The sequence below is a fragment of the Zosterops lateralis genome (genome assembly GCF_965231275.1).
Source record: "Zosterops lateralis genome assembly, chromosome: 1".
NCBI classification, from domain to species: Eukaryota; Metazoa; Chordata; class Aves; order Passeriformes; family Zosteropidae; genus Zosterops; species Zosterops lateralis.
In genome coordinates this window covers 78253446-78267700 of record NC_139762.1, presented here as the reverse complement: position 1 = coordinate 78267700, position 14255 = coordinate 78253446, and the positions used below count along the sequence as shown (strand labels likewise).

At 39.3% G+C, this 14255-nt stretch overlaps 1 protein-coding gene across 1 annotated transcript in view; it reads left to right on the top strand.

Moving 5' to 3' along the window:
- The window catches only part of FBXL7 (F-box and leucine rich repeat protein 7), a 176060-nt gene that overhangs the window by 103877 nt on the left and 57928 nt on the right, over positions 1-14255 (top strand). The window lies entirely within an intron of this gene.

Sequence of the window (14255 nt, the reverse complement as noted above, 5' to 3'; positions counted from 1 at the left end):
TAGCAGCACTTTGCAGCTCTGCTCCTACATTTGCTCAATTAGTTGCAGAATTGCGGCACAGCTGTAAACCAGTTGAAAATTTGCACAGCCACTACTGCTGTGCACCCAGAAGGCTCTAGTTGTAATGTTACCAGGCAAAAAGAATTCCAGAAAAGTGTCTCCATTTTTGGAATAATACTTCTGCCCTGGCTTGTAGAGTAGTTTTGTTATACAGGTGTCCTCCATCGGGATGACATGATCTGGCTTTTGTATCTTGGACCTACCTCAGAGATGCCAGGCAGGGGCTGAGGTTTTGGAGCCTCAGGAATAAACTGCTCTGTGTCTCAGACCCTCCTTCATGTTCAGGGACTTAGTTATGATTATTATGGCATATAAATGTTTCAGGTCTAGGTCACTGTTCTCATTTCTCTTAAGAATATTTATGGTCAGAATAATTAATCATTTAAGCGGTCAAAACTGACAGTAGTTATTTGATGTAGGAAATCGCACAAGGAAAGAAAACTTGGCAAGAGGTTGTGGGAATACTGAAGTGGCCTTCTGCATTGTTGGAAGTGACAATTTTGTTCATTGTTTCCCTTGGATCTTCTCATTAGTCAGCTGGATAGCTTTGTGCCTGCCATGTTTCTCAAAGGTTGGGACACGGGGCCGCGCAATGATCACACAATTGTGCACGCAGCTTCGGCTCCTGTAGTCTTGCCATAGAACAAAAAGGCCATTGTTTCCAGCATAATACTTAAGCAGGAAAAAAATCACAAAGGTCTTTCCTCTAGATAGAAGGCTGACTTAGCAGCAGGCAGGAGAGAGCTAGCAAGGAGTTTATCTACTGGAAACGGCTTCTACAGTTTGCATTTTTGTTTCATCTTGTTTTACTGATGGCTGGAGAAGATACTTAATGCTAGAACTGCAAAATTAGTTGGGGTAGATATCTGACTGGAAGCTAATGATATGAGTAATCTAGCACTGGAAACTGTTTTGTTTTTTTCAGGCTGTGTTACAGTTCAGTTTTTAGAACCATTAAATCCTAGCAGAGGAGCAACGGCCTTTGTGCGTGTACATTCTTCTGGCAGACTGAGCCCTTTAGTCACTTGTTAGGAACGGAATACATTGTTAGAAAATACTTAATGACTTGCCAAAGTAGACTAAATAATACACATTAGTCCTTTCTGGGAGGCAGGTTCTGCTTAAGTAAATTAAGTTATGAAGCCTTTTCTTGGAAAAGCTACTCTTGAAAGGTATTGATGGAACAAAATACCTCAAATGTCAAATCCAATTTTATTGGGTCAGTACAACTCAGAAAAGGAGTGGCCAGACAACTTTTTTTTTTTTTTCCTTTTTTTTTCTTTTTTTTTTTCCTTTTTTTTTTTTTTTTAAATTCCACTTCATATCAGACTTAGCATAGCCTCCCTTACCCCATCTCTGTTCAAAGGGGCTCTGTAGCAGGCTTGAGCAGTGCTATGTATGGAGAGATGTAATTTGTGTTATGGTGATTTCTAGGATCACCTCCTGGCAGTGGGATTGCAACTTCAGTATTGATCTACATGTTGGAGGAAGCATTTACAGAAACCTTCCTACAACTGACTTCCTGCCATGGCCAGTTTGGAGTCTTACTGGGCCTTATTCTGCTGTCAATAGCATTGTGTGGTGTTAAGCCAGAACTTGTAATAGCAAAATGCAAACCTATATTATTCTTAATATACATATTGATAGGTACATGCACACACATATATAATATAGGATATAAATGATGAAATAATTGTTCTGTAGTTTCTTGTGCAAACACATATATTTGCATATATACACTTCCCCTTCTAGATAAGATCACTTGTGGCTTTAATCAACTGCGTAACAGGTATAATATGATCTTCAGCAGAGCCTGTATTTAAAAGCTGTTATGAGCCTGCCTTCTGACACAAACTAGATTTTTTTTTTTAATGGTTTGCACTAGCTTGGTAAGAGATGTCTTGTTCCTGGAGATGTATGACATTGAAAGCATAAGAAAAATATTATTTCATAGGGAATAATAACAGCTTTATGGGCAGTCCGCAGTCATCAGTTATTTCTTAGTGAAACTGGACTTTACCACTTCTACAGTAAGAAAAATGAGGAATATTTAATTATCAGATAGAAAATATTGCTTTAGTAGATTTAGGAAATAAGGGTGACTTTTTTTTTCATTGTAAATGTTATCAAACGTACTGAATATTGCAAGTGGACTTGTGTTGCCAAGTAAGCTAGAAACATGCTGGTTGTTTTCCCTTGTTCATTTCTCTAATGGTAAAAATAGGAAATATTAATTTTGATGGTGGGTAAATGAGAATTATATCCACAAGACCCAGAAATGGGCATAATAGACATAATAGAGTCAATGTTATAATGGCATGATAATGGAGACATTTGAATTTCCAGAGGAAAACCTGCCAAATAGATATGCCTCATTACACACAATGATGATGATGATAATATCTCATCAAAGAAGTATTCAAAAAGAACTTTATTGACAGCATCAATAACTTAGTCTGTTGTATGTAAAAAAGTTTTACCAACACACTTTGTTCTAGTGTCACAAACAGTTCCTGCCATTGCAGAGGGAGAAATTCTTAGGAAATTAAACAGTGACTAGAGAATAAGTTTTGGCAGCACTGGGTTTTATAGGAGCTGCAGCTGATCAGTGCTATGCCTTGAAATAGAGTTATATTGTCTGACATGCCTGCTGCATTTAAAAAAAAAAATCAGCTTTTTTAAATATGAAACCTTTCAGAACAATTTTTCCAGTGTTCCAATTCCTTTGACTTCAATTTTCTCTTTCCCCCCATATCAATTTAGCTAAGCTCTTCTTCCTAGGTTTTGGAGAAGTGGGCTTGGGCTCCCTAATCTTTACATGCTGCCTTACCTGAGTACTCCTGGCAATAGAGGAGTCTTTTTAGGTAATTGATGGCAGGCTCCAGAAGGAAAAAATGTAGCCAAAACAGGGAGAAAATTTATGCTGAAATTTATATTTGAACAGAAGAGTTGAACCCCTTCTAGGAAGTAGTCTGAAAACCCAAAAGGTGGTGGTGGTTTTTTTTGGGTTTTTTTGTTTGGTTTGTTTGTTTGTTTGTTTTTTGTTTTTTGTTTTTTGTTTTTTTGGGTTTTTGTTTTGTTTTGTTTGTGTTCTTTTTTTGTGTTTTTTTTGTTTTTTTTTTTTTGGGGTTTGTTTTTTTTTTGTTGTTGTTGTTTTTTGGTTGTTTTTTGGTGGTTTTTTTTGCAAAAGGAATTTGAGGTAGAGATTCACAAATCTATCCTTGCTATCCTTGGGATAGTGAAGTGAGAAAAGGAAAGGTCTTCTGAAATAAAACATGTATCAGAAGGAAGAGTAGGAACCAGGATGACTTCTCATCTTGCTGAGATGTAATCTGCATGGCAAGCAGCAAGCACTGTAGAGGCAAATGATGGGGGCTGTGGCTGGTTTATGCCCAGACTGCCAGAGAGTCCTAGTTCAGTCCCTCTTGGGTTGTGATAAGCCAAGTGATGATGGATCCTTATACCTCTTGGTGCTGTTTTCTGGAAGTAGAAGTAATGAGGTATCGATTAACTTCCGTTCAAAAGCAGGAGGCCAAATTGTCTGATACCTTCATATGTCAGCTGTTGCTCTGCTGAACTGCTGGAGATGCAGATAAATAGAAAGTTCTGATGTCACTTCCTCCCTTAGCTTAATATTGGCTGGCCCATGCCATCAACCCTGCTGACTGTTCAAGAGGGTCAGAGTCTCTTTGCAGTGAGAATTCTTGTCAGTTTCCCTGTAGACTGAAGGAGACAGCAGGACAGTCCTTCCCTTGTCTGGCTCTGTTTCTGTCTGGGGTGATTGGGCAATCCTTCGGCAATGCTGAGTTCCTGTTTGGAACAGAAATGTGAATTTAGATGACTTAATTTGATGTTGTCCTGGTTTCAACTGGGGTACACTTCATTTTTTCTTGTAGCTGGTACCATGTTGTGTTTCGGATTTAGAATGAGAAAAATGTTGGTAACACTGATCTTATCAGTGTTAAGATCAGTGTTATCACTAATATCACTGATGTTTTAGTTGTCGCTGAGCAATGCTTACTCTAAGTCTTACTTTAAGGACTTCTCAGTGTCTCAGGCTCTGCCTGTGAGTAGGTGCGCAAAAATCTATGAGAGAGCATGGCCAGGACAGCTGACCCAAACTGGCTGAAGAGATATTCCATACCACAGAACATTATGCCCAGTATATAAATTGGGAGGTTGGCTAGGTGGGATCAAGGTTTTCCAATATTAATTTTTAATCTGGTCCAGAAACACCTTCGGCATGGACTATGCAATAAGAACATGAACTCTGCAGCATGTGGATGTTCTCCTGAAGCAGTTGGTGGGAAAAGTGATGCACAGAACAGCAGGTCCCTCAGCAGTGCTCCATAAATGGCTGCTGTTTTGGCAAAAGCATGGGAAGTGACTGAGACTTCATAGGGCAGTCATAGGCACACATGAATTCAACTCCAGCACAGGCAAGCATTGTCATTTTCATAAGAGATCCAGATGTCTGGTAGAGATGCACAGGCAGAGGAGAGAATAGTCCTCAGGACACAGTCCAAAAAACCCAATTTAGGCAGTCTAAGAGCAGTGAACCAACCGTCAAATATCACTGCTATTTGTTTTCCAAGTTTTCCAACAAGGTTTTTTTTGTTTTGTTTTGTTTTGGTTTGTTTGTTTTTTGTTTTGTTTTGTTTGTTTGTTTGTTTTGTTTTTTGGGGGTTTTTTTGTGGTTGCTGGTTTTTTTTGTGGTTTTTTTGTGTGTGTGTGTGTTTGGTTTTTTTGTTGTTGTTGTTTTGTTTTTGGTTTTGGTTTTTTTAACTTGGACTTTTTGATCCTGTACTTCTCCAGCTGCAGTTAAATTTCATTTCAAGGACAGCAAAGTTTGGTGACTAATCAGAGGTTATCTTACCTGCAGAAACTCAGATGTGACAGCCAGCCACAGCATTGTTTGAGTAAGAGAAAAACATTTTTATAATACAAGCAAACACTTTCTACACTTTCTAGTAATTCTGAAAGAATATCTCCTACAGCTGAGTTTCTTGGGAGGAGCTTTGTTACTGTTTTTGTTTTGATTCAGTTTTTGATAACTAACTAGTCTGAGCAGTAGTTGGAAAGAATAGTTGGATCATTTTACACTGCTTTATGGCAAAGATTTTACTTCCAACTGTCTTAGAAATGACAAGGGCAAGATGCTGATATTTTGTCCTGCCAAATTCTTTCAGTTTGGATGTGGACTTATGAACCTTGTCTGTAGGCTGAACTGGCCTTGAGTTTTCTTTGTTAGTGGTTTTCAGAAGATGATTAGTATTTCATGATTGAGTGGACTGCACATGGGTGCTCATCTTCTGCCCCCTCCTCTGACAATATTATGCTCCTAATCAGCAATTTAACAAGGTTATAGTGTGGTTTAGCTGACTGCAGAAGGCACCTGCTTTTCTGCTTTGTGTATATTAATGGAAAAAGTCGTTTGCTTTCACTTGAACTGTGACATAGTCATGGATAGCTAAGGGGTGCTATTTTGTTCCTCTTAAGCTGGCAGTAGCTCCAGCCATTTTTACTTTCCCAATTTGTAGTATTTTCAAGTGATCCTGTAAAGCTCGACCATGTGGAAACAAACAGATCATACTTAATCTAAGAGTTCATGGCTTGTAAAATGATAACCAAAGCAAGCCAATGAAGTTGATGAGCTTCTAGATTTGAAGTTTCCTTTTTAGTGCACTTTGAGTGTTACTGTGGAACTCTTTACTCCAGTTTTGGGTTGGTTAGTATTATGTTGCAAGAAACCATAGCGTTTTCTTTCTACTTTTGACACAGTAACTGTTTTGACAAGTGATTGTGTGATTAAAGGCCCTGTAGTGACACAGTAATGACCGAAGCCCTGTGGGTTTTCTGCATGCCTGTAACAGACATATTTATCAGATATTTATCAGAGTAATTCTCAATAGCTCTGCAGGCAGTTGTTCTCCAATGCGAAAGTGAAGCAAGTGTTTGAACAAAACCCTGCTGTCATTTGGCAACGCTATTGTGAGCAAAACCTGTAGCTATGTAAAAGACCACTGATGTTCAGTATGTTGCTGGCAAACTGCTCATTTTATTTTTGATGGCAGATCCCCAAGCGTCTGTACACTGCAGCACAAAGCAGCAGATGTAGCAAGAATTCACATACATACACTTCTGCCTTAAAGCACTTTCTCACTTTTCATGGAGGGACAGTTTAGGATAGGAGCTCCTTGGTTTTATGCTTCTTTTCATCCTATCATATTCCCCTCCTAGCCCTGTTTATATTTCCCTGTTCTATTCAGATGACAAACACTGAGATATCTGCATTGATTAATCTTAATCAAGTACTCTTGTTTTTATTTGGGGGCCAGGTTTGTTATTTCTTAATGTTTTCTCAGCATCTCTGCTTTCTTGGAAAGTTTTAAGAGCATTTAGTGACCTGTGATAGGAGTGGTTCTGTAAAATGCTGACTGAAATGTTATATTCTTTTTTCTTTATTTAATTTCTTTGGTTTGTTAGAATTTTGAAGGTCATGGAACAGCACTGAAAGTTTACAAGTATAAGAAGTGAAATCCTATATTTATCTTTGTCCTGAGTCTCTTCCAACTCAGAATACTCTGTTAAAGAACAGTTCTGTGAAATCAGAAAATTAAATATGATGAAGGGGGAAAAAAAGAATAATAATAAAAAAGCTTTTTCAATTTCTAGCTTTATTTCATAAGCTATAAACTCTAAATACCCAAATTCTCCTAAGGTTACTTAAATGTGGTAGTACTGGGGTTTTTGTCTCTCCTTGTACAGGAAAGGAGCTGCAGTCAGGGGACTGAATACAAACTTCAGTCTGGTGTCCAATCCTAACCTGAAACTTGGCCTAGGAACATAAGATTCCCATTTCTCCAAAATGATTTTACAGGATGTATGTCTGTCAGGCTCTGGTTTCCACCTTAACCATGCAAACTTGTGATTTTCACATCTTTGTGAGCCTTAAGTCAAAATTAGGCATTTCTGGCTTCTTCTTTTGTGTTGTAATGCAGGTCAGAAAGCAACAAAATTCTGGGAGTGGCAATCCTATGAAGGTAAATGCTGCCAAGTTCCTCACAGCCTTGGTTTGAGTTGCATATGTACACTGGTGATTGAGATAAGTACAAGCTGTCCTGGGATGCTTGCAGGAGAGGAGGGAGTTGCTGCTTGGAGCATGTAACACTAATGGCAGGATTCTTTTTTCATGACTTTTTGCGTTAAAAGTTCTGCTCTAGAAGAGAAAGGAAAACAAACATAATCATAAATCTGTGTTATAAGAAAGGAACAAAGCAATCTGATTTTCAATAACCATATGTTGAAGATCATGGAAAGCAATTGCATGTAAAAATCCTTCATTAGACACTGCTCTGAAGTTGTATTTAATCCATTTTTTTGACAGTTCATGGAAACTTAGAATGCATCTTTTCATGGCACGGATTTAAGTGTGTAGCTTCACTCAAGCTAAGACTTTCTCTTTGTTTTGATCCATAAAGCTAAGTCACTGTAATCCAGCTAAGTAATGTAAATTGCTTATTTCTTATCTGTGGCATACCCAAATAATGTTCATCTTTTCAATCGAGAATGTCACAATATATTGTGTAAAGCAGCATTCCTCTCCAAATTCTTTGCCAGTCTTCTACCATTCATGACCTTACTCCTTTTCATAATCATATAGCTTCATTTTCACATTCCCAGGTATTCTTCTCCCTCTCCCTTCATTGTATCTTGCCTATAATAAGAGGATAAATTCTCTGGGCCAGAGTCTGTGTTAATCTGCTGCACTAAGATGTGCCATAAAGTAACATAAATACCTGAAGGGTAGTTATGGATGGATGACTTATGGGAAAAAGGGGACTTCAATAAAGGAATATGTTTAATTGCTTGCTTGGGTTTTAGTAGGATCAGAACAAATTGAGAGCTCTTTTGGGAAAAAAAAAAAGTGTGATTTTAATAAGATATATCTTGACTTCTGTAGGTAGCTAGTAATTTTTTGTTTCTTTGTTTGGGAGGCTGAAACTACTGGAAGTAATTACTTGTGACTTTAGAAAGAGCTAGTCCTCTGAAAAGATGTGAAAGTTGCTTGGCTGAACTTAAAGTATCTCAAGGACTAATGCCAGCTCGCTGGCAAATGAGCAGGTCTTCCAACAGCCAAGATCTATAGCTTTAACTTTGGTAGCAGAAACTGATGCTTGAATAGATTAGCAATGCTTTACATAGCCTTATCTTTCATCAGTCCAGGAGAGACTCGTTGCCATATTAACAAATTCTTTTAGGACACTGTTTTGTTATTTAACACAAGCTTGGCAAAGCATCAGACAAAACAGTTCATCTGTTCTCCCTAAGCTATTGTTCTTTCCTTCTAATCTTCTGTAAAGTCTGTTACAGGATCCTGCTTCTCTTCTGCAACTTCTGTCAATAGTTTCTAAGAAAAATCTTCAACATCCCAAAATAAAAGCAAAGCACCCTGACCCCTAGCCTGCCATGTCTCTTAATTTTGTGGGCATGGTGTGCAGTTCCCATGCTGCATGCCCTGAGATGCAGTCACCTCTGAATATGCCTTCAGTGTAGTCATCTGCTTTACTGGATGACTGATCTTAGATAGCACATAGTGTTAGATAGCACATATGTGTTTTGTGTGGCTATAATTTGCACCCATGTGCAGATTCGTGTAGAAAAGCCATCTGTAGTTTCTCACCGCAACATCCTTCTGCTAGTGGTGCTGGATGTGCCCTTTCCATTCCCAGATCCTCATAGGAGCTTTTCCCCACCTCAGGTGTGGAGACATCTTGGCATTCAGAACTAGTGTGGCTTCTTCCCTCGTGTGAATGAATAGAAAAGAATGTGAGATGACCCCTAGAGGCAAGAAAACAATAATTAACAACAGTCTTTTTTCAGATGAGGAATAACCTCTCTACATGGAAAGGGATTCCTCAATAACCTCATTATATAAAACCTTTAAAAGGTTTGAGCCTGTGAAATGCCCGATGCTGTGCATTGCTGTGGAAGTCATGGCAGGTATTGCCTGCTTGCAGGAGAAAAAAAGGATCTGAGGAGATGAGAGAATTAGACACTGGTGTGTTTATTAAGTCAGGTAACAATGTTGTGCAACTGTTGCAAGCTAAATGCATATTTTAAGTGAAGCAGAAAATTGATTCTCTTTAATTAGAAATCTGGTACACAAGGGAGGGAAGGTTCTTCCACTGAGTTGTTCTTCCAAGATATGCTGTTAGAGTAATTTATTATAGAAGCCTGGGAGTTAAATCTCCCAGATAATGAAATGGGATAGTTGAGGCCATAGAAGCAGTTGGTGACTTATTACAGATCCTATGTTTTCCTGTGAGCACAGAAATATGGTCCTATCGCCTTCAGACCTGTACAAAGAGTTTGCAAACGTCTGTTAGCTAAAGTGCAGTAAATAGGTGTATCAACTTAGTGTATTTTAAGTATCATCTACCAGCAGGTAGGTTGAAAATAAAGGAACAAATAAAAAAGTGTTTGTGGTGAAAGATACAAACTTAATGTAGCGTCAAGTGAGTGTAAGAAGACTTGCCTATAAGAGAGTTACAAGTGAGAAGAGAAAGTAAGACTGTATCTAAAACTGATCCTTAATGCTTCCCTCTTTCCCCAGCGTTTTGGGCGCTGCTGGCATGAAGCATGTATTGCTCTGCCTTCCTTCTGGCTTCACAAAGCCTGTAATGCATCTGAAGGTCTCCAGTTTGCTTGAGTTCTCTGGGAAATTTGTGCTGGTGTTTATGCTTGACCCAGGTCTTCCTATAGTGCTTCAGAGGTGTGGGGCTTTTTTATTTTTAACTCTGATTTTAATTTTTTTCTAAGTTCTATTTTTCTGTCAATCACTATTTTAATGGAAGTCAGGTGGTTGCCACAGTCCATCTGTTTATAGCAGGCAGTGTGCTGCTTGCACATAGTGTTTCCGTTGCCCTCTCCACACCTGCCTTGGCACAGACTGACAGAGGTAACAAATTAAGTCTTCTGTATAATCCAGTCTCATACTGATTGAGTCCATACCCTTTTAAAATGTTATGTATTCTGTTTTCCTCTCTTTCTGTTTCTGCAGATTTTTTTAAACTGCATGCAAACATATGTTTGTTTAAAATAAATACTACACGCACACACATTGTATATGTTAATTGCCTATGCTATGAAATTTCATCAATAAGACTTATCAGTGATATACTGTGGAACTGGAGATGAGAGAGAACAGATGGTTCACACTGAAATGACATTTGCCTTCTGGATGCGCTTAACAATACAAGACTTGGATTCAAAGTTATGGTACTTGATCCTAGGGCTTAACTCAAAGGCATGGATGAAGATAAAGTCGAGCATCTTGATTCCAGAGAGAATGTCTGGAGAGACATGTCAGCAAGCTGGACCAGGTTACAGTTTTTCCATTCCCTTTAATCACTTGAAGTTTCATGAGGGATGATAGTGCACTTAAATGGCCAGTATTTTCAGATATGGATGTCAAAGGCACTATTCTGTCTGTTGAAACTGAGCATCGTTCTGATCAGAGTTTTTTCCTTTCAAAAAATGCTGACTTGTTGGAATCAAAACTTTTAATAGATGTGCATGTGTCTGGGGAAGCAGAGGTACAGCAGAGCATCTGTTTTTGAAATGGCCAGAAATTCAGTTACTGAGGTTTATCTGAGACATGGGAGACATGAACCCGAATCCAGCCTTTCCTTGACTAAGGCCAGTGTCGGTTTTCAGGAAAACTTCTTTGAAGAGATGTGTTTTTCTCCCAGTGTGAAGAAGAATATTCTGCTGATTAAACAAGTTTTCTGTGACTACTCAGTATCCAGAACAGAAGGAGCAGCTTGCAGGAAAGACACCTTCAAGTGCCTCAGCAGGGGCATGCTGTGTGTTTGACATTCGGGGGTTTGCAGTGGGGCTGCAAACATGGAGCCGTGGTGGAGCTGAGCCATTGTGCTCTGTGGGGCCCAGGAGCTGCAGCACTGCACGTTAAAGCTTAGCCTCAAGCTGTTTTAGTGCCACCATGGGCTTTGGTGATGCCCACATCCATTTTACAGATCAAAACAATGGTTGCTGACTGCCAAAAGGAGATGAACTCTCCAGGGACAGCTGTCTTCCTTACAGCTCCCTTCTGCCATTTCATAGCCCTCAGAACCACAAGGACAAACACATTTCATGTGCTTCTGCTGCTGGGGGCACAGGCCTCTTGAAGAAGGCCTGCAGAAAAGTTGTTCTTTGCACTTTGAAGCAATGTTTGCTATTAGCACAAATTCTGAAACTAATGTTGTTTGTACATGGTAGAAGTGTATTTCTGTAGAAACATCCACTGCAAATAATAATCAAAGTTAATAGTTTTTGATCCCATCAAGAGGCTCTCAAGCAGGATAAGTACATGAGGGGTTAGATTAGAAAATTTAATTTAATGCTGAAGTAGAATGGCTTTGCATTCTAACCAGGAAATTCATAAGCTCTCTCTACTCCCTGCAGGCATGGTCTGTCAATTTTTGAAGATTAAAAACTTGAGCGTTATTAAATCAGTTTTTTCTCAGGAAGAACTCTCATACTTGACATCACTTACAGGTCTCCCAAGCAATATTCTATGGCAAATGGAACTGAGAGCAGAAATTTTGCATATGCAGCATTCTGCTTGTGGAGAAAAAGCAAGCTTCAGTTGGGAACGTGGTCAGAAAGGATCCCTGCCTTACATACTGCAATGATTTTGAGGGATGACTGTGAAGCCATTGTCTGGTTTAACCCCGGACAAGAGCTAGGTACCACATGGCTCCTCACAATGCTCCCCATCCTCCATGGTGGACTGGGGGAGAGAATTAGAAAAAAATAAAACTTGTGGGTTAAGAAGAGTTTAATAATTGAAGTTAAAAAAACAAACAAACAAAAACAAAAAACAAAGAAAGGCAAGTGATGCAGAATACTACTGCTCACCACCCACTGACAGATTCCCATCCAAAAGCAGGCCAGATTCCCCCATTTTTTATACACTGGACGTGATATTCTATGGTATGGGATATCCCTTTGACCAGTTCAGATCAGCTGTCCTGGCCATGGTCCCTCCTGGCTCCTAGTGCACCTGCTCACTGGCAGAGTCTGTGATAAAGATAAAGAGTACTCAGCAACAACTGAAACATCAGTGTGTTATTGGCATTATTCTCATCCTTAATCCAAAACACGTCATTTTATCAGCTGCCTGGAAGAAAATGAACTCTATCCCAGCTGAAGCTAGGACAAGCTGTCCATCTCTCTGTGGTAAGCTTGACTGACTGTCTTAAAGCCTGTACTTCTGACAAAGCACTCCATGCTCTTGATGTGACTATTTCCCTGAACTGTGGCATCACTGAGAGTATAAGGTGCTTCCGGTACAGCAAAATGAAGTCCTGAACTTGTGCCACATGGATTTGTACTTCAAGGAAACAAGCCTCTGAAGATAAATGCTTGGAAATGTTTTCAAAAAGATGGTTTTTAATTAACTTTTTTTGAAATTATTTTTTCACACTATAAAATGGATTTCAGAAGTGAGATTATTGGTTACAATATGAATCAGCAGGTTAACAGCTGCACAAATTTCAACTAGCAGCCAATTACCACTGGTGTCCCTTGGGCACTGATACTGGGCCAACACTGTTTAAAATCCAAATTAATAATGCAGGTGGATGGTGGAGTGTGTTCTCAGCAAGTTTATGGATAATACCAAACTAAGTGGAATGACTGATCTACTTGATGGCAGGGGAAATATCAACTGGCTGGAAAAAATGGCCTGAGGCTGGTCTGTATTAGTAAAATTGAGGGAAGTAGTCCTTTCTCTTTGGCACCTGAAACCACACCCGCTCTACTGTGCTTGGTTTGAGCTCCCCAGAGCATGAAAGATACTGGCCTAATGAAGTCAGTCAAATGAAACATGATTAAAGAAGGTGGAGGGCTCAAGCACTTACCTGTAACCAAAAGCTGAGAGGACAGGGCTTGTTTTGCTTGCAGAACAGTCATGGGGAGATCGTGTTGCTGCCTACAGCTACTTTAATAGAAGAGTAAAGACGAGATAGAGATGGACTCTTCAGGCCATACTGAGTAAGGTGAGCTGACCTCAGTTTGTGCCTTTGAACTGGCTGTTTGATGAGCGTGCTGGGCCCTGCTGCTGTTTCCTCAGTAGCAGAAGTTAAGTCCTACTGCCCAACTTTCCATCACTATTTCCAACACTTGTGTAGTACTGACTACCCCAGAAGTACTTTGAGCTCTACCAAAAGGTGCGTTCAGTGACACAATCATAAAAGTAGCTGCAGTTTAACATCGATATTTTCACAGACTTCAAATGGAAGTTTGCAGATTCAGTTGATGGTCTAGATAATTCCTAGTAAGCTTTCAACTTTCTGAAGTTAAGTGAAAAAAAAGTTTTACACTTGTGTATTTGTGGCATGAAAGGATAGCTCTAATGTAAAATCTTGACTGGAAACAGAAGTGCTCTGAAAAAAACATTCAGAAAACACTAAAATAAATTGTTGTTGATCAGTCCTTATTCAGGTTAGATTAGATTTAATGGATAGAGGAAAATAATTGGGCTATTTGCATACAGCTTGCATTCTTGTAGCTTAGTTTGCTGAAGCCAGCAGATTTGCTGGAATGCCAAGTCATACCATTTGTTAATGAAGGGGGAATAGAAGGTCTTATCCAGCAATACACTGAGGGTACAGTGACCATTCAAGAAATATCCGAGATCCTTCATTACTTCACGGAAGGGATTTGGCATCTCATGGCTTGTGCTGTTAAATGAGCTCAGTGGCCATGAAATTGCAGCTTTGAATCTCTGGGAGAAATAGTATGACCCAAGTACTTGTATATCAGGCTGTACAAAAAAATTACAGAGAAAAAAATTCTGGCTAAAATTTAATCCAAAAACTAGCTTGTCTCTGCTGTCATTCAGATCAGTAAATTTCTTTGTGAAATATTTTTTTAGTTCCTGTCACCAATAGCTTATTTGCTTTGATTCTGATTCAGTATTTATTGCAGTAACTCTGAGTGGGTGGCAGGCGAGAGGGAGAAGCTTGTAAGATTTTTGGTTGAAGGGGTTTTGTTTGTTGGGTTTGGGGTGGGCTGGGGTAAGGTTTTTGTAGATTTTAATGAAGGAGACTGGGGGCAAGAAACAACCTATAAATACAAATATTTGGAGGACCTTCAAGCAGGACAGCTTTTTATTCAGCCATTGG